This window comes from Apodemus sylvaticus, chromosome 7 (genome assembly GCF_947179515.1).
Source record: "Apodemus sylvaticus chromosome 7, mApoSyl1.1, whole genome shotgun sequence".
In the NCBI taxonomy this organism is placed as follows: domain Eukaryota; kingdom Metazoa; phylum Chordata; class Mammalia; order Rodentia; family Muridae; genus Apodemus; species Apodemus sylvaticus.
The window spans coordinates 70,076,709-70,098,463 of NC_067478.1; the positions used below are offsets into that span (position 1 = coordinate 70,076,709).

The window sequence follows — 21,755 nt, forward strand, 5'->3', positions numbered from 1 at the left end:
CTTCTGACTCAGCCTTCCAAGTGTTGGGATTACAGGTGTGCTCGAGCCATGCACAGTGCATCTTTTTCTATTTAAAGATTAAGTGCTTACCTAGCATGCAGACTCTAGGATCAGGACTCTTCAACACACATACACATGTATATTCTCCTTCTCCACTCATATTCCAACCATCGTGTGTCTGAGCAATGTTTTCTTACCCATTCACCTGTTGATAGACACTTGGGATTGTTCTGTGTTGTCTTTGGAGAACGATTCCTTACAATGATAATGTGCTTTGGCACATTGATTTCATTTTCTTCATTACATACCTAGTGGGACTGTTGAATTTGGTTTGTTTGTTTTTCATTTTTTTATTTTGAGACAAGTTTTGAACTCACTTTGTATACCAGGCTGACCTTCCGAGTGCCAGGGTCTGTGTGTCATTTAGATAGTTTTGATTGAGCACTCCCCAACTTTTCTGTAGCAACTTCACAATCCATTGTTTATAAACTTTATTTTTTGTGTTTTCTTGAATTTAGAGGTCCTAGATCTCACATTTGCATAATAAATACTGCTGAATATCTGCTATATTTTAGGCGTGGGATGTAGAACTTGTGAATCAGATACAGTCTTTAGCTGACTGGAGCAGAGCCATTGGATGAATCCTGCTGATGTAGGAAATATGGATGATGAGAAGTTTGCCCTTGCCCATATCCATCTTCAAATTAAGAAAAAAAATCCACAACAGAACTAGAACAATTACTTTTATACCCTCTTTCCTAACTCATGTTTGTGACCATCATTTAGTTTGTCCCTATTTCTAATATTTACCTTTTCTTACTCTCTTTTCTCCCTGTTATACCTTTTTGTACATTTGTTTTCATATATACATGTGTATGAGAGAGAACATGTGTTTTTCCTCCCCTTCCTGGCATTCTGTGATCTGGCTTAACATAGATTCTAAGTCTATCCATTTTTCTGCAAATTTTATGAATACATTTTTATTTAGAGTTGAATAGTATTCATCTCACATTCCCACTGTTCATTTATTTGGTGATGAACAACTATCTTAGTTTCAGTTCCCTTCTATAGTGAATAAAGTAACTATAAATATCTGGGTGCAGATAGCTCTGTGGGAGCTTAAGGAGTTTTATGGGCATATGCTCAGAAGTGAAACAGCTGAGTATCATAGTTTTATTTCTACTTTATTGCTTTTTGGTTTGGTTTGGTTTGGGTTGGGTTGGGTTTTTTGTTGTTTTTGTTTTTTGAGATGGTTTCTCTGTGTAGCCCTGGCTGTCCTTGAACTCACTCTGTAGACAAGGCTGGCCTCAAACTCAGAAATCCACCTGCCTCTGCCTCCCAAGTGCTGGGGTTAAAGGCATACGCCACCACTGCCTGTTTTTTTTATTTTTTATTTTTTATTTTCTTGCTTATTTGCAAGTTTTTACAGTAAAGTTTATAAAAAGTTTGGAGTGGGACGTGGGTGGAGTAAAGATGATTAATTTAGTATAAAATTTTTATTCGTATATTATAAAATTAACTGTACTTTCACAGTTTTTTTTTCTATATTCTTTGTTTACATTCCAAATGCTTTCCCCCTTTCCCGGTCCTCCCCTCCCCATACTTTCATAGTTCTTTATGTAGATTTTTTTTTAACCATCACCACAATCAGAAAACAGTTCCATTGCTCCTTGAGATTCACCTTTGCTAGTTACCTTCTTTTTTGAGACAGTGTAGGTCTGGCTGGTCTGGAACTTGCTGTGTAGATATGGCTAGCCTCCAATTTACAGAGATCCACTTTGCTCTGCCTCTGGAGTGCTAGGATTAAAGGCCTTGAGCTATCACTCCTGAAGTTTGCTAGCCCTTTGTAGTGAAACTTGCCCTCCACTAATTCTTGCAACCACTGATTTACTCTCCTAGTAGTTTTACATTTGAATGCCATACAAGCTGAATCAACAGTTTCTAATCTTCCGAAGCTGTTCTTTGAATGAGCATAATGTCTATGAAATGTGTTGTGTGTATCAATAAATTGTTTATTTTATTGCTAAATAGTATTGCATCCACTTAATGAAGGAAAGGTGGTTTGTAGTTTGTGACATTTGTGTATAGGGTTGGTTTTATGTTTTGTTTTTGTTTTTTAACATGTTTTAACTTTTCAGCAGCAAAAATTTCAAAGTGAGAATACAGGGTTGATGGTAAATTTTTAACTTTATGAGGAACTGTTAAATTATTCCCTCAAATGGGCTGCACCTTTTGGAATTCTAACCTGCAGCATTGGAGAGTTGCCTAGCGGCCTCACAGAGTTGATATTCTCAGTTTTGTTCTAGTCATTGTAATAGATTCATTCATAGCGGGGGGGTCTTACTGCACTTTTATTTTCCATTTCCCAAACAACTCATGATATCGAATATATTTTAATTATCCTTTTAAAATTTTCTCTGTGAGTGGGGTGGTGCTATGTGTCTTTAATCCCAGCACTTGGGAAGCAGAGGCAGGTAGAGTTCAGGCCCAGCCTGGTCTACAGAATGAATCACAGGGCAGTCAGGGCTACACAGAGAAACCTTGTCTTGAAATGCCAAAATAAATAAGTAAAGATAAAAATTTCATTTTGTGTGTACTATGTATATGAATGTACGTAGTGTGTGCACAAGTGTGTGTGAGTGTACTATGTATATGAATGTACGTAGTGTGTGCACAAGTGTGTGCGTGTGTGTGTGTGTGTGTGTGTGTGTGTGTGTGTGCAGATGTGCTCACCTATATGATTGTGTGTGGAGGTTGATGTTGGGATGTCTTCTTCAATACCTTTTTCCACCTTAAAAAAATCTTTCACTTCCCTTTTCCCTCCACCTCTTCCCATGCCCTACCCTCATTTTCTCTTTCTCCCTCCCTCACCCTTATACAGTCTGCTGAGGTTGTTTGATATTGTTTGTTGTGCTTTCAGGGATGACCACTTTGTATTGGATAGCTAATTAAGGGTTCATTCTGAGAGAGACTGATTCTTCCTCTCTCAGCACTTATTAGTTGCCTGCAGTTTGTTGTCTAGGAGTGTGACCTGTGATATTTTCCCCTTCGGTTTTAGCATGTCTGTTGGTATTGTTATAGTTTAGGCTTTGCTTGAGCAGCCATGTTGTTGAAGTATCATGGATGTAGCTTTCCTGTCATTTCTGTGAGACGATCTCAAACAGCAGACTTTTTGGTCCTCTGGTTCTTACAGTCTTTCTGTTCCCCTCTTCTGTGATATTCCCTGAGCCTTAGGTGAAGGAACTGTGCTATCTGTTGAGATTAGGCTCCCTATGATTAGTTGAATATTTGTTTACCTATCTATCTAATACATATAGTCTTCTCTTTCTCTTCCTCTATGTCTGTGTGTATATGTATGTGTGTTTATCTGTGTATGTATTTACCTGTGTGTATGTGTTTGTATTTGTGTGTATGTATGTGTGTATGTATTGTATGTCTGTGTATCTCCATATATGAGTGCATTTGTGTATGTGTATGTATGTGTATGTATATGTATATATATGCGGGCATATGTGCTTATGTATATGTAGTGTGTGTGTCTGTGTGTGTGTGTATCTTAAGTGAAGTTATGCTACCTGGCCTGACAGTGCTCCCAGCAAAAGCCATAAACTCTATAAGAAAAGCCCTAGCATTAGGCATGGGAAACCTCTGTTCAAGATGTTGGTTAGAGGAGTCCAGGTAAATCTCAAAACAAAATAGACTATTGCTCTTTCCCTTGGTTACCTTTCAAAGATTGATGGTAAGTCCCTGTTGTTGAAGACATCACACACTTCGGACAAAGGAGTTGGGAGATTCAAGGTATAACTAACTTGAAAACTTCTTTTATGCAGTCTAATTTCATAGTGCCAGGAGGTATGTACTATGTAAGGTGCCAAGGGAGGGGAGTCCTGTCTAAGTGTGATGCTTACAATTCACAACAGTAGCCAGTATGGTAGGATATCCTTAAAGATGCAGCACTCGCACTCATATCTGGGTGGTAAACAACAGCTATCTAATTGGGCTATGACCCAATTAACACAAAGGAAATCATGCCTGCTATTAGAAACAGTCAACTAACTGCTCTGGGATAGCGAAGCTATGGGCATTGGAGAACCTACTACTACTACTACTTTACTAGACCAACATTATTTTTAACTGCATTCTAAAATTTCTTTATACCTAAAGGTAAGTGTATTACTTGTACTACATACAAAAAGCTTCTTGTTGCAGCAAATGAAACCATTTTAGAAATTCACCTTATCTTTTGAGATAGGATCTCACTGAACCCAAAGTTTACAGATCTTTGCCTGCCTTTGCCTCCTGAGTGCTGAGTTTAAAAGCATGTACCACAATACCTAGCCAGGTTCATTATTATACATTCTCTCTATGCTTTTCTTTGACTATTGATTTAAAAGTGTATTGTTTCAGTTTCTTGTTTACTATTTTATAGTCTGTGTATTTTTCAGAACAAAGGTTGTAGATATTGTTGGGCACAGTTTATTAGTTTTTAAAAAGTAAAACTTATTTCAGTATATCTCTGCATAATCTGGGGTTTACAAAAATTTTCTCTAGTTTTACATTTGGCATTTAGCATAGGATGAATTTTGAGGTAATTTTTATTTATATTAAGTCAGGTGAGTTTTTTTGTTTGTTTGTTTTGCTTAGAGATGTCTAGTTTTTTAGCCCTATTTATTGAAAATACTATTCTTTCTCTATTGAATTGCATTTGTTCCTATGTCAAAAATCAGCTTACTGTAATCCTGTGGGTTTATTTCTGGGTTTTTCCTTGGTTCCACTGATTGGTCTCCTTTGCTCATTCCACATTGCTTTGTTTCTGTATCAAGATAAGATTTATAATCAAGTAGTTTGAATATACAACTTCGTTTTTATTTTTAAAATTCTCTAGCTTTTCTTTTTCATGTATCTTTCCATCTGAACATTTGTCATCTTGTCTTTGTAACAATTCTAGTAAAGATTGTAACGTGATTTGTGTTAAAGCCAGAGAGCAGTTTGGGAGACCTGTTGAGTCCTTGCATTATGAATATTATACACCTTTAGGCTTGTTAACATAACCTTTGGTGTCTTCTTAGCAGCATTTTATAGTTTTCAGATAGCTGATATTTCATAGTTTTAAAGCTATTCTGTGATTTTTTTTTAAATTTAATGTCTAATTGACTCACAGTATGGACAGATCAATTTTTATATGTTGATCTTAAATTATTCATTACAGAAGTTATTTTATAGATTCCTTGTGATTTTCAAATGCAGTAATCATATTGCCTTGCAAATGAGGATGTTTTTATTTCTTCCTTTGTTATATATATGTTTGTATCAATTTTCTTGTTTTATTATACTGGGTAGGAGTTCCAGTGTACTGCTAGATAACAATTGTGAGTGAAAAATACCCTTGACTGTTCCTGCTCTTAGGGGAAATGCACTCAAAATGTTTTCCCATTAGGTAACACCAGGCTTTAGGTTTTAAATATCCTTTAACAAGTTAAAGAAGGTTACTTTGTTACCAGTATCCTGAGGTTTTTATCATGAACGAGAGTTACAATCTGACAGATATTTTTTAATTGACTGATAAGCTCACTCAGCTTTCTCCAATAGCTTGTTATTTTTATGGCAGTTTTCATTGATTTCCAAATATTGATTAATCTTAAGAGATAGCTCCCAACTTGACTTTGACTGCATGCTTTTATTTCTTTTTTCTTTTTTTTAAATTCAGCATTTCACTCTGCCCAGCCTAATCTTGAATTCACAATGTAGCTCAGGTTGGCCTCAAACTCACAGCAATCCTCATATCTCAAGCTCCCCAAGTGCTGTGTTTGGAGTGCAAGCCACCATTCCTAGCTTCATTTATATATTACTGAACTGGACCTGCTAGTATCATGTTGAAGACTTTTCTCTGCTTCATGAAGAATATTGGCCTATATTTGTCTTGTTTGGTTTTATTGTCAAGGTAATAATAAGCACATAAAATTAGTTTTGACACCTTCCTTTTCTGCCTTCTGGAATAAATCATGTAGAGTGCTATTTCTTACATGTTCGATAGAATTCATTGCTGCAACTAAAAACATTTTTGCAAAGATAAAAATGAACTTTTCACAACTAGAATAGTAACATTATAGAAAACATGGTTTAAAACTTAGAATCCATAGAATCATAAGGACTTAGTATCTCTCAAGTCACAACTGAGATTATTATTAACGTTTAGAAGTTTTTCTTTCTTTTGTGTACATGCTGTGTGTGTGTGTGTGTGTGTGTGGTTGTGTGGTTGTTTTTTTGAGACAGAGTTTCTCTATGTAACAGACTTAGCTTTTCTGGATCTTGCTTTGTAGACCAGGCTGTCTTTGAAGTCAGAAATTCACTTGCCTCTCCCTCTGCCTCCCAAGTGCTGGGATTAAGCTGTATACAACTGTGTACTGATGTAAATATTAAAAACTTGTGAATCATGTAATGGAATGCCATCTTGCTATGGGCTCAGTATAGTTGCTTGATTACATTGTATGTATATCCCATACTTTTCCATAAACATTTTATATTGTTGAACATTTAATTCAACTAATATCTTTTCTATATTTTTCCTGAAAGCTATTTTATAGATATTTAGGGACTTGAATATTCAAGAAACATTGTATGCATTGCAAATTGTTTTTTAAAAAGGATACAAGTTTTTATTCCAAACGTGGATTTTTAAAGTGTATTTTCACATCTGGAAGTCTTACCTGCATTATAAACATGACAGCATGTTTGTGTTTGTCATGATGTACTTTAGAATGCCAAAGGATGAAGAATGCTGTTTAGAAATCTTCATCAAGTGAGTGTATTTTTTGGCATAGGTATGTATATCTGTGGCAGTGTTAGTAGACAAGTTGAAGCTTTAAAATTATGAATGTACAAAAATGCTAGTAAGAAGTTAACTGGATCTTAATTATGTGACCTGTGATCCACAAGTGCATAATGTTACCTAGTGTCATTTTATTTATCACAGAGTACAGCTTATATGGTAGAATTTTAATGAAGTTGTGACAGATGGTTTGTGATGTTGCCTGGTAAAAGCAGAATCTAAATACAAAGAATATTGTGTTTTCAGGCAGTGAGAGGCAAAATACAGTCTGCACAATCCCTGGTTATGGGATGTTTAATAAAGTTATTTTATGCACTTTGTATTTCAGGTGCTGTTCTAGGCTCTAGTGATAACAATAGTTGATACTATTGTTGTTATCTAGTGATAACAATTACAGGTTTTTTTGTTTTGTTTTGCTTTGTTTTGTTTTTTTAAGCAGCATAGAACATTGATCATCTGCAAATAGTGTGTGGGTAGGTGTGTCACAGCAGTCCATCTGTCTTCTACACTGGCCTCTTCTAGGGGCCTTCACAGGGGCCTGGGCACCTTTAGGAGTCTGATCTGGAGCTGAAGCCTGGGCCTTAGCTGGAGCTTTGGCTTCGGCCTTGGTTTGAACCTTGGGCTTTGGCTAGCAGAGACCACGCCCCTTGGCCATGTAGCTTTGAATCTGCTTCCCAAGCTTGGGGTGAGCCATGAAAGCCAGGCTGCTGACTGCGACTGGGGCCCTTTGGCATCTTGGGCTTGATGGCCTGAGGCTTCACAAGGGCCTTGATGGCCTCTGTGCGTTCACTCACTGCCTTTGCATTGTTAGCCTGCATCTTCTTCAGGCCTTTCTTGTGCTTCTTTGCAAAGCACATATTCCTCTGGAACTTGGGGTTAACCCCCTTAAGAGATTCGTAACTTTGTGACCCGGGTTTCTTGATACCATTTCTGTGCCATTTGCGGGACTGGTTGTGTGTGGTGTGGTTCTTGGACTTGGCCATGTCTGCATCGTAACCCACAGTTCCCGCAGCACCTGGGACCAGAAGAGAAAGAGCTAGCCACGGTTCTTTCTTGTCTTTATGGTATATAAACTCTAGAGGGGAAAACAGAATATTTAAACATATAATGCAATATGGGCTGCTACCTCCAGGATGCTGGAAAAGGGATACATTATGAGGATGGAGCCCTAGATGTCAAAAAGTACCCATGTTCTTTATTAAACTTAGGCAATAAGTACATAGAATTTGAAAGAAGTGCTAAAGCTCTAATACTCTGGTGTGATGTATAAGTATTCAATTTTTTTGTAGTTTGTATAAGTATACACATATTAAATCAATCAATCAATCAATCAATAAATAAATAAGTAATAAATGTGCCTAAATCTTAGAATTTAAATGTTAGGTATGTTTTTGCAGTTGTTCTTGTTTACACTTTTTATGTCAGTTCTTATGCAGGCTTAATGTAACAGTCCTCCTTAAGGAGAAACTTTATTGTAGATATGCACAAAATAAGTTAGTTTGATACATAAGCAGTATGTGTGTTTTTTTTAAAGTATGATTTTAAATATGGAATATTTGAATTTGTACATGTAAAATCCTGCAATTTACAGCTAAATTGAAAAGTGAATGTTTGCAGGATTCCCAAAAGTATGTTATGTAATCTAGCAGGCACCATTTATTTGCAAGTATTTAGTACTTAAAGCATGCCTATTTGAATTTGAGACTGCTGACCATAACAATAACCACAAATCTGAAATACTTCCTTTATGGTTTTGGGATTTCATTTCCTTCTGCTTCATCTACTCAGCCCCTGGACCTGAATTTCAGATATTTGATATGAAAATGTAAAATTAAAAATGTGTCACATTTAAATATTAAACATCTTGGGTTAAGTATGTTAACTTTAGCTATTTCTGTTTGTTTCATTTTTGTGTGTATAAGTTCTAGACATTTAAAAAGTATATATATGTTACTTTGACTATATTTCTGTTAGATAGCACTGACCTCAAGTGTCTCTCTTCAGGGTTTTAGAATTCTTTAGAATGTAATGCCAGGCATCGTAGCTCATATCTGTAATCCTTTGATTGGAAACAGAAGGATCAGTAGTTCAATGCTTTTCTTAGCTACATAGCAAGTTTGAGGTCACCCCAGGCTACATAAGATCCATGTTAAAACACAGAAACAGAACAGAACAACATGTGAAGGAAGGCTTGGGCACAGCCTCAGTTTGCGATATGTCTCATGAATTCTCAGGGCAGTAAGTGTGGGAATTTGGAAAACATCCTTACCATGGCTTTACCTCTGCAGCTTTATTAAACCTATTAAAAGTCAGTTTACATGTAATTCTTTTCTTTGTAATTACAGTGGTCTTATATCTTATTCATCTAGCAGGTTTATAAACTTGAAGGCAAAGGTGATATTGTATCTTTTGTAAAATGCATATTATATTGTGAGTGGTTATAAACACTTGGCTTGAGCAGGTGTTAAAGCACCATCTTCTACAGTCTTTCAGTCATTCAAAAAAGAGGGAGAAATCTTATGTCTATAATGATCTTTTAGGTTGAACCATATATATGCAATTGTTGGTTGGTCAATTTTATCTATAAAAATGGCAGTTTCAAGCAACCTGGTACTATTTGTTGGGAATTGGTTCTAGTGCTTTGTCTTAATTTGGCTCCCAAAAGCTGTGCTTCCAGATGCTGAGGGTCCCTACCCCTAGCTGTCTTTGATTGGTAATAAAGAATTGCTGCATAGGTGATGGCTGGGCAGGGAGATGGAGGCAGGACTTTTAGATTATGTGGACAAGGACCAAGGTAGACAGGGGAGGAGGAAGGAATCCATGACAGGGGAGCAAGGAGAACAGACTTGAAGTCCTACCAACATGTAAGATTCTGGGAAAGTGACCCTAGGGGCCATTTCTGATTGGGTCTAGAGTAGCAGAGATAAAGTATGGAGTTAGCAAATATTAATTCAAGAACACTGGAGGGGAGTTGTGTGCTAGCCATTGGGAGGTTTAGAAGTGCTCAGCCATTGAGCAAGTCAAGGCATATCAAAATTAGCTGCTGTGTGTGTGTTTTTCATTAGTGAATCCGCAGAGCTCTTGGGTGAGTGCAACACATGCACAACCCACCAAGAGCATCAAGCAGTTTAACTGTTTTACTGCTATACATGTGACAGAGGAAAAGTAAAAAAGAGAAATGGAATTGTAAAGAAGTCTAATTTATAGAAAAGGGACTGCGTTTTCAGTTAGATGGGAAGTAGGGTCACATTAAGAGAATGTGGAGCTGACAAAAAGAGGGAAGAGGTTTTGGGTGTATGCTATAAGGAGTATAAGGCCAGAGAGTCAGGCAAAGATGAACAAGGCAGTGATCTCAACATACAGCAATGACCAGGGCTAAAGAAAGTCATGAACATGGAGAGGGTAAGCTCATGTGAAAGATTAGGATTAATTTTGATTAAGTAATTAATTGGTTCAGAGGCTGAGTAGATGAAGCAGAAGGAAATAAAATCCCAAAACCAGAGGAGTGAAGTATTAAAAAAGGAAAAAGCTTTCTGAAAAGACTGGAAAGAATGAGGTATGAGAGTGCTAGATTTCACTCTCTTGAGTTATAAAGGAACTATTTTAGATTTGTGGTTATTGTTATGGTCAGTAGTTGTAGTCCCAATGTTGAGTAAATTCCTTGAAAATGTACAGATCAGAGATCATTGCATTTTTGTTATTCAAGAGTGTTTGGTGTTTTTTGTAATATAAAGTTGGATGTGACTTAAATACTAGCCATTAGCTTATAGCCCTTTTACGGAGGGTGAGGGATCTGTCTTTGAGTTTGCCTCAGGTGCTAGCTTTAGGTGGCTAGCTAAAGCAGCCAAATCAGAGAGCTCTGGATTCAGGGAAGAGACCCTGTCTCTATAAATAAGGTGGAGAGCTGGTTGAAGACGACATCCAACATCAACTTCTGATTGCTGCATATACACATATGTACATGTACTCCCCCAAACTTTGCCCACACATGAACATGCAAACACATATGCATTTTCTATGTACTCATTCAAATAAAAGAATAGTAATAGAAAGAGGGAGCTAATGATTTTTCAGCAAATGCTGTAAATCTAATCATAAACCATTGACTAATAAAACATTTATTAATAAGCTTAAATTTTAGTATGAGATTATATATAGTTGGTTGGTTCTACATAAATGGCATTATATTAAAATAATATAATAGAAGTTAATACAATAGAAATTAAAATTATCACTATCACGCCACCATTGTAAGTTTGTAACACTTAACTTTTACTTTCTATTCTTAATTCTTACATAATTAATATCAAAGTACACAGAATACAGTGTCATATTTTTAAATAATTTTAAATTGTATTCTATGGTGTTTCCCCCTACAGTAGATAGTATTTTGGAAAATGTGGCAGGTCTAGGTACTGTGTTAAATGTATTGCATGATGTAAGTCTCCCAACTGCTTTATTCAAGGGCATAACTATTACTCTGTTTTACAAATGATTATAATGAAAATATGGAATCTACCCAAGATCATACAACTAGAAAATAGCATGATTCAGAATTGAGGTTGGGCAGCCTGACTTGAGAACCCATGCTCGTTACTGACTCTCTTATAGTTAGAATATTGAAATGACCTCACAGACTCAGGAGTTAAACATTACTTACTTACTTTGTGGTGCTCTTTTGGGGGTCTACCTGCAAAAAGTATGTCACCGGAGGTATGCTTTTGAAGATTGTCCCTAGTCCCTGGCTCCTCCTTTCTGTCTTTGCATTCTATACACCACATTCTGGCTATCCAAGAGCTTGGTGTCAAGCAGCCGTGGAAGAAACCCTTTGAAAGCCTGAAGCCGTGAACCAAAATAAAGCTTTTTCCCCTTAAAGTATTTTAGCAATGGTACCATAATTTACATAACCATCTTGCCAGTTAAAGATCTAGTTTATAGGTCTTAAAATCTGAAGCATCTTAAAATCACAAAGCACTGTGGGCTTTGGTGCAGATAGATTTAGTTTTTACAACCCAGTATTGTTTAACCTTATATATTTAGCATTTCTGAAAGGATGGATATTAGGTGCAGATTTCTTTATACAGTTGGAGATTTTTCCTTTGGATCTCACTATTTTAGTGATGTATTCCTTTACAAAGTACTATCATTGCTATTATTTTGGATTTTACATACTCATTTGTCAGTATGTATGTATGCATGCACATACAGGTATGTGTGGAAGTTGGAGAACAACTTTCAGGTGTGGTTTCTGTTGTTTTTTTTTCAGTTTCCATTGAGTAATCTTGCACTTCTGCTGTTCAGTTAAAACACGGCACTGACTTGGACATTTACTTGATGACAGTTTGTTTGAAATGAGCATTATTTACCATTCTTGAATGTAGTTGCTGTTTGGATTGCACATTGTCACTTCTGTACCCGTTTTTCTCAGTGTTTGTATTATGTTTGTATTATCCTGTGTTTATGCTTTGAGTTATATTTTCACACAAAATGAATTCAATTACTATAATATAAAATACCCTATTAGTTTTTATATTTAAAAAATCTTACAAGTGTCATCATTTCCATTCATTTCTCAGCTTCACCTATTTTATATTAAAATGGCACACTTGCCAAAATCAGTAAACCTGTATCAGTACATGGTTTTTGGCTAAAGTCTATATTTCCTTCATATTTCTTGTTTTTACATATTGTCCTTTCTATCTCAAATCTTACCCAGCATCTCATACTGTATCTAGTAGTTGCATTTCTTTAGGTCTTTTAAATGAGGCTGTATGTTTCCTTTATTTTGATGACCATGTCAGTTTTAAGAAGCTGATCAGGTATTTTACGGTTTTCCACTCATGGGCTTTGACTGATGATTTTCTCATGATTAAGCTGGAGTTATTATTTGTGAGGAAAAACACAGAAATAAAGTACCAACAATTATCATCATACAATTTCAATGTGCTTTATAGTAAGTGAATCTCCTCAGTTTCAGGAACTTTCTGAAGGCTGTTTTGAATTGTTTAGCTTTTGCCTTAAGGATATTTGCCATAAGTGATTTTAGCAGAAATTGCTACACATCAGTACTTCATTGTATTCATAGGTGAATAGTATTGTAATATACTGTGGATATAACACATGCTATTTATTGATCTGTTGGTGGATATTGGTTTATTTCCATGTTTATACTTGGGCTAGTAGTATAAGCAATGCTGATATGTACATTCTATTTAGTTGTTTTTGCAAAGAATGCATTTTGTTAGTATTGCAATTTGTTGCACAATTGTTTGTTTTATATTTAAGTTTTATTGCTCTGACTTTTTTTCCTGTTTTTTTTTAAAGATTTATTTGTTATATTTACATGAGTACACTGTAGCTGTTTTTAGACATACCAAAAGAGGGCATCAGATCCTATTACAGATGGTTGTGAGCCACCATGTGGTTTGCTGGGAATTGAACTCGGGACCTTTGAAAGAGCAGTTAGTGCTCTTAATCACCGAGCCATCTCTCCAGCCCCTGACTTTATTTTCTATAATTTATTTGTTGAAGAAACTTTGCCATTTACTGTGAATAATTTCTTTGCAGTTGTTATATTGCTGGCAACATCCCCATTTCATCTCTTACTGTATTTCTCTACTTTTAATTTATTTATATTCTTAATTGATAGTTGGATCTAGAGGTGTGACCCGTTCCAAGGTTTTGCTTTGTAGGGTACTACATGTGATGGCAGCAGATTCATTTAAGAGTTGTATAAAACAGTAAGATTTTCTGTTTTATCAGCCACCAAGCTCAGCAAACCATGCCCTAGACGGCAGTTCTTGTTGTACAGCCTTTTCATTCCTGTGATGTAATGTTGATCTTTATAGTTTTTAATTCTTTTATTCTTTTTCCCTCCCCTCCTCTCCCCTCCATTCTCTTTTCTACTCTTTCTCTTGTGTGTGTGTGTGTGTGTGTGTGTGTGTGTGTGTGCGCGCACACACATACATATGCCATGGTGCCTGTGTAAAAGTGATAGGAAAACTTTGAGGAGTTAGATGTCTCCTGCCATGTGGGTTTAGGGATAGAAGTTAGGTCATCAGGCTTGGCAGTAAGTGTCTTTACTCACTAGCCCCAATTTTTATAGTTTAAGTAAATTAAAAATGTAAATAAGAGAGTATATTGCAGAAACTGTTAGTAGCTTGCAAATTCTAATGCCATTTGGGAGACAATCTGCTGACTTATAAGCCATTCATCTTTTATTGCTTTGTGCCTCTAATTCATTACAGTGGCATAACAGTGGCATTCTATCAATCTTTGACTTAAGAGGAACACTTGAATATGCAGAAGCTTACTTTCAGCCTTGTGTAGTTATCATAGAGATTGATTAAGAAAGATGAATTCCTTTCCTCTTACTTGCCACTGTCAAAAAACAATGATCTGGTTCTATAGCATTCATTACAAGTCCTTTAAATTTTACGATCATTATAAAACAATAGAGGTCACCATATTGTTGTTTCAAAATACTGAGGTATGATTATTGAGGTTCAAAGGTTTTGTATTTGACAAGAAAAGGACTGTTGTGAGGCTACTTAGGTGATCATATAGTCATTACTTTTAGGTTGTTTTTTAAATTTTATTCATTTATATTATGTGTATGGGTGTTTTGCATGCATGTATGCCTGTTCATCATGTGTGTGCCTGGTGATCTCAGGTCACAAGAGGATCTCAGATTTCCGATAGCTAGAGTTCTAAGTTGTAAGCTGCTGTGTAGGTGCTGGTAATTGAACCCAGGTCTTCTGAAAGAGCAGCCACTGAACCATATTTTCAGTCCCAAGATGTTTATTATCTGGTATGACATCATTCTCCAGATTAATCTTGTCTAATCCCAGATCTGGAATTAGCTACTTTGTAATGGATCTTTTGAATGGAAAATGGTATTTAGATAACAAAGCCTGGCTAGGGAAAATGTTCATTGTTAATGTTAATTGTTAGTTATTGCCACTGGGATGTTTCAGTGAGGAAAGATAAGAAACGTACATTTTTCTAAAAAATATAATTCATATTGGTACTTAAAATTGAAGGGTAGAGCTCTGTTTAGTCTCACTTACTTTATTGATTTCCTTCCACAATATAATTAAAATTGCTAATTTGTTTTATCTCTCACTTCTTCAGAATAGCAGTACTAATAGTACTACAATAAAAGTTACTAAAGGAGCTCAAATCTTTGTAGGTTTTGTCCTTCAGGTATAGACTACTGTCTGGTTTGGCTACTTTTTAGTTCTCTTGAACTAGTTCTTTCTGATGTGGCTATAATGATGTTTGGAGAGTTGTTTTTGTGTTATCTGCTTTCAGTTTTTAGGTATTTTTAATTTTGTTTTTTATTTAGTAATATGTTTATATGGCTCATTGACAAACTGGTGATCAAGGTCTATTCAGAGACATTTGCCTTCAATCCCTGTCGTTTTCACATATTTTTTCTTATGTGTGAAAAAATTATATGTGTATGTGTATCTTATCTATTTAGGTGTTTAAAAAAATATTCATTTTCTCTGATTTTTCAGATATCACTCTATGGTAGAATATAGTTATTCTACAATCTTATTTATAGCTACATAGTACTAGAACCCCAGTGTATTTGTGTATCCCAGTTGATTTAACATGTCCTATCCCTTCGATGGATAGCAGAATGAATCTTCATATTCATTTTGAATAGGTTCACAATGAATACTTTGTACCTATATACTACTCTAGCCAGTGTACATGATTGCTAGGTTGGAAGATGAATACATATATATGTCAGATGCAACCAATCAATATGCCATTTTGTATTTTCATCAGCCTGTTTCCTGACAGTTAGTTATAGGCTTGGAGTTTTGCTAGTATGATAAGTGAGAAATTTCAATATAGTTTTAATTTGCATTTTTCTTACTATGAAATTGAACATAGTTTCAGATGATTGTGAGCCATTTACATTTCATTTTAGTAACGTATTCTAGGACTATGTGTTATCCCTTTTGGTACTGAGAATATCTTTTGGGAGGTTTAGCGTTTTCTCCATGTCTTTTCATTTCTCATAAGTTTTTTTTGGTACATTGTGGACATGATATGAAGATATATTTTTAAAATTAATAAGTGAATGAAATTTTTCTGTTATTTAACATGGCAGTTTAATAATGCAGAATTGGGTTAACAAGCTTTAGAATTCTGTTTATTTCCATCAGTAAATTTGTTACTGAATAAAAGAATTCTAGATCCCAGTTTGCAGACCTTGTTAGAGACAGGATTTTTTTTCCTAAAACTTATTATTTTGGGTTGAGAGCTTGTACATACACATTATTTGTGTGTACAGGAAAATAGCTTAGGTAAGACTTATTAACATTTTTCACTTTGTTCTCTCTTTTAAGTTGTTAGATTGCCTGTAGGATTTCATAAACATTTGACAGTGAAAGCTTTCATCAAATTATTGATGTGCTGTTGTTGTTTATATCCTAGGATTAATATCTTTATTCAGATATTTTAGTTCATTGGTAACAGTTTGGGTACATATGGTTATATACCTTAGTAAAATACATAATGCTTGTTTACCACAATGAAAGCTATTAATACTGAAAGAGTATCAACTGTTTTATATTAGCTCCCTAGAAGGTAGCCAATTACTGAAGAATTATAGAAAAATAGTTTTTAAAAATGTGAAAGAATCACTATTTTCAAATTGCTGTTCTTTCAAGATGTGCCACAGAGTGCTATCACTTTCTGATTCTCTCGTTCACTATTGTAGGTGTATTTACTATTTGATGAATATTTTAAAAGATGTTCATGTAAGACATTGAAACTTACCGTCTTCTCTGTTTCAAATCTAAAATAACTCTGAACAGCGTGGGTGGTATTGACTTACCTCTTCATTGTGTCCCACCCTGCTGTGCCTCAGCAGTGCTGCAGTGTTAAAATAATGTCCGTCTCACCATAGTATTCATTACTCCCAGATCTCCCCCACTACACCTGCCCCATTTTTTATTCAGCCTAATTTACTCTTGCTTCCTTTCCTAACTGTGATGGTTCTGTAGATGGCCATTTGCTGATAGCTTTAACCTGTTTGCTTTGATATTTTAAATGATTACTTTCCTTTTTAAAATCACATTAATCCTATTTGAGTTTTTCAAGCTATGTTAACTACCTTAGACCTGGAGTCTCATTGTTACACGGGGATAGTGCTCTCCCCATTCTTTCTGAAACCATTCTTGCTTCAGCCATCAGTGTGTGATCTTAGTATATAATAACCTCAGTGTGTATATAATGAATAGGGTCACAGCAGTTCATCCTCTGTCAAATAGTTCCTTGGCTTCTGCTGTGCTCTGCTTCTTTGTCTTTTGGCTTTTATGGCATTTTGTTTTGTTTTGTTTTGTTTTGTTTTGTTTTGAGACAGGGTCTTCTGTATATCAAGATGGCCTCAAATTTGCTATGTAGCTAAGGATGAGTTTGAATTTTTGATCCTTCCACTTGTACTTTTCAAGTGCTGGGATTTCAGGTACTCATGACCTTGAATATTTATATGGTGCTGGGGAATAGAACTCAGCCAGTGAATGCCAGACAAGTACTCTACCAGCTGAGTTACATCTCTAGCTCCTCTATGTTACACTTAAATTCTTTTCTGTGAAATTTTGCTTCCAGCCAGTTTAGAGTTTTTGTTGCTGTAACAGATACCTAAGAAAAGCAGTATAAAGGAGAAAGATTCATTTTGGCTCACAATTCTGGAAGTTTCAGTTCTTGATCATTGGCTCTGTTTTTAAACCAGGGTTGAGGCAGTAGTACCTCGTGGTAGAAGGATGTTAGCAGAACAGAGCTACTTAACTCATGTCAACCAGGAAGTAGAAAGAAAGATAGGAAGGGACTGGGGACAAGGGCTTTCCTCCATAGCCTGTATTTTCCTTCTACATGCCCCTCCTAAAGCATAGCTCTGCTTTTGTAATCAATAAATCATTTGTAAATGTTTTCTGTGCCAGAAACCTTTCCTCAGCAATCTGAAATATCAAAATGAAGAGATTATTATTGAAATTTTAAAAAATTCTAAAAAATTTGTTTCTAAGTAAATATTCTGAATAGGTGTTAAGAGATCACTTGCTGGTAGTTGCTAAAGTCCTAATTTTCATCGTTCATCTTGCAGACCAGTTACTTAATTTGACATCTAAGAGACTATTTAGTTTTGATCCTTCCTATTGACTGCCATAATTCCATTCACCCTTTACCCTTTCAAAAAATAATGTGAATTTTTTTTCCTTAGAAAATTTGATTGCATTTAGTGTTGATAAGGAAAACATAGTCGACTACTAGGCCTTTCTCAGTAGAAATAATAGCACAGGCCAAAGCCATAAAAATTTCTGACCTATTATACTAGAAAAGTAAAAAAGAAAATCAGTTTATTAATATTTAGTAAATATTTCCAAAAGACATGTAAATCAACATACATTATTAGATACTTTGTATTCCTGTGTGTTTGTGCAATCCATGTTTTTCTAAATCTAATATGTAGTTTTTACTGTTTTACATTGTAGTTCAAGTTCGAGGCATATATCACTTACCCATATTAGATAGTGCACATGTAATGATTATGATCTTAGTTCAGCTAGCTTAATTATTTTGGAACAATTTTTTTATTCATTTTGTAGCAAAAGGTTTTAAGTCAGAAATGACAATTCATACCATTAGTGAAGTGAACTGAGGAAATTCTCATAAAGCCTGAAAATAGTTCCTAATGCATAGTGAGCATTCAGGAAGCTTTAATTATTATTTTTATACCTTTACACCTTGTCCATAATTCCCATTCGGTCTTAGAAGTACAACAACCAAAATCCATACTGGAGCTTAGATTTCTTTATTTCTGTTTTGTTTCTTCTACTTTTGTCATCAGTTCCTTGCTCTACAAACTTTTGATTAAGATGAACATATTTTCTGTGGGGGAGGGAAGTTCTTTGTGGTTAGAAGATAGATTTTTAAGGTCAGTTCAGTCTTTGGAAGAATTAGCTGTGCAGAGAAAGTAAGCTCTGCGGAACTGAAATTGCTAAAATGTTATGTAGTAAAATGGTAGAGAAAACTTTCACTTTCTACATATATGTGAAATTGGTAATGTAAATATATTAAATTGTGGTCTTTGATTGTTAAGTCACTTTAACTTTCCAATTTTTTTTAAAAGATTTTTAATTAAAAACTGAAAACTTAAGGCTGAGCTATATGGCAACACAGAACACAAAAGGATAAGGTCAAATGTCACAATGGGAAGTCGTTTGGGATATACTTGGTGGTAGAAGGTAACACTGAGGTGTAAGAAGATAGGAAGTCACTTGAGAGTAGAATTTTAGTTTATAATGAGATAATTTTCTTATAGTGAAGAAAATTACACAGACTTTCATTTGTAGGTTTATAAAGAGGCTTGCTCTGAATTTCTGCTATTGAACTTTGTACTTCCTCCTGAAAAAGAGCAGTGGTTTTATTTCTGCTGGCATTAAAATACTGTGTGTTGATATCTTACTCTAGGTACTATAAAATTTATGGCTAGTATGAAGCACACAGTTAGATTTGTTGGTATTGTGGGCATGGTGCTTATAACTAAAAGTAGTTCTCTGTGAATGTATTCTTTCCTAGGATGTGAGTCTGTTGAAAGGTGTGAAGTAATCTATCAAAAAGTGAAGAAGAATCTATCAAGAAGTGAGAACTATTCTATTAAGAAGTGAGAAATTTGTAGAGACTTGGAAATGAAAGCGATACCAGACAGGACCCATTGAGATTATTTCATTGTATTTTGTCCAGTGACTCTGCCTTAGTAAACTAATAGTACGCAGATCACAGTAGATGTCGTATGAGGACTGGAAAGACGTCCAGGTCAGCTCTTGTGTAGTCAGCTGAGCTCTCTGCAGGGCCAAAGGAAAGCTGTTAAATGACAGATCCTTTCAAAAGTATTTCTCTGCTCTCTGCAAGTGATTATTGAACAGTAAATACTTTTTTTAAATTGTGAAGCTGTTTTATATGTGTTTAGATTTTTACCCCTTTATCCTCTTATCTTTTTCCTTCACAGTAACCAGGAGTAACAAACTGATGCACACTGTCCTACCTTTCTCGGTGTTTATGTACTCACATACTTGTGAAGCTGTTCTCTACATTCATTGGCATTACTCATTTTCCACAGAACTCTAAGCCAATTAAAAGCATTGCTCAGCTTTTACTGGATAATACTCTGAGGCTGGTGGGGACTGTTGAACTACATGAGTGGATCCAGACTGTCCTGCCGTGTATTGTGATGGTTTTGTTGGGATACAGTCTCACCCATTTTTCTGCTGAGTAGTTTGAACTTTTAAATTTTTTTCTTGCATACAAAAATCATCTTTCTTTATTATTTTCCTGCTTTGTTTCTGTACTTTGCAAAATGTAATTAATGTGTTTTTCAAATTCAAGAAAGTAAAGTTTATCTTTTTCTGTTTCTATGAGTTTTCATCTTTTTATTTAAAAGGCTGTCTAAGCTCCAAGGTTATACTTGTTTTTCCCTAAAATTTCTTCTATGATTTTTATTACATACTTTCTATATGTCTGGAATGAATTTTTATAGATGTGTACAGTGATATGTTGTATTTGAGATCTTAGACTCAAGGTTTGTTCTTATCTGTGTGGCCTTTGGAGTTACTTAACATTTCAGTGCTGCTTTCTTCAATGAAATGGAGATGATACTAGAGTTACTTCTCATGAATAAGTAATGCAGATGTGAAAAATGTTTACAACAGTGTTTAGTACACAGAAACATAAATGCTTGCTATTATTACATGTTACGGGTAGGTATCTCATTTTCCCCATATAACCAGTTGTCTTAGTGACATTGAATAGTTCATCTTAATATTAACAACAGATTTTATTTATTTATATTTTATGTACGTGAATGTTTTGCTTGCATATATATAAGTGGACCACGTGTGCGTGGTGCTTAAGGAGGCCAGAAGTAGAGCACTGGGTCCCTGTAACTGAAACTGTGTCCTTACAAGAACAGCTGGGGGTCATCTTTCTAGTCTCAATTTCACTCTTTCCCCCAAAGTGCCTCTATTTATAGACTTTAAAGTCTGTTTTGTGGCTTTTTCTTTTCTTTAATCCTCTGCTTCTGAACTGTGGATGCTTAATAGTTTTAAGAACCTACATGAAGACCTTTTCCTTACTTTTATAAGATTATTTTGGCTTTTCTTGGCCCTCTTTTTTCTTATATACAATATTTTAGAAACTCCTCAGAATTTACAAAACATCTGTCACAAAGTCTTAGCATGGAAGAGAGACATGCTCCTAACTAGCTAGATAGACTGGAGACTGCTCTTATTCATATTTCAAACAGTAGTCTTAGCTTTAGAAATTATCTGTTATATAACATAGAAGTGAAACCTATCTACTTCATGAGGAGCATATTAGGGATACAATTGAATAAAAATACTAGAAAATTCTTAGCTAGCAGATCACAAATTTCAATGAGGTATGCAAGGTACCTCAGAATTCTCAGGAGTATTTCATATTTCAGACTTTTTTTTGGAAGGCAGCAATAACATGGACATTTCTGGTTTCTTTGGGGACTCAGGTCATAATTTTGTTTTGCTGGGACAGACAGGTGAAAACATGTTTTGCTATAGCAAACGTGAAAGGACACTTGATGTTTAGAAAGAATATAAATATGATTCCCCAGACAGTGGGAGCTTTGGTAGTCTTCACTGACTGTAGCATAATAGGCATGCATTGGTTCGCCTTATATTATTTGTTGCAGAGCTTTGCTGGTGGTGACTTCATAGAGAGAAACCTACCAAAGAACTTCTGGTGAGGTTCCTGTGGCTTCTTGCCACTGCTGCAGACTCAGGCTGATTAGCAAGCCTCGTGGTTTCTCTTGGATTGAACTGCCATTGCTGATTCATGTGTGGGGTTTGCCGAGTGGTCTGGACTGCAGTTGCTGATT

At 35.4% G+C, this 21,755-nt stretch overlaps 1 protein-coding gene and 1 pseudogene across 7 annotated transcripts in view; one reads left to right on the top strand and one right to left on the bottom strand.

The window, feature by feature from the left end:
- Positions 1-21,755, top strand: part of Neo1 (neogenin 1) — a 167,758-nt gene that overhangs the window by 22,440 nt on the left and 123,563 nt on the right. The gene's annotated exons all lie outside the window — the stretch shown is intronic.
- On the bottom strand, positions 7,221-7,812 carry LOC127689486 (60S ribosomal protein L29-like; annotated as a pseudogene).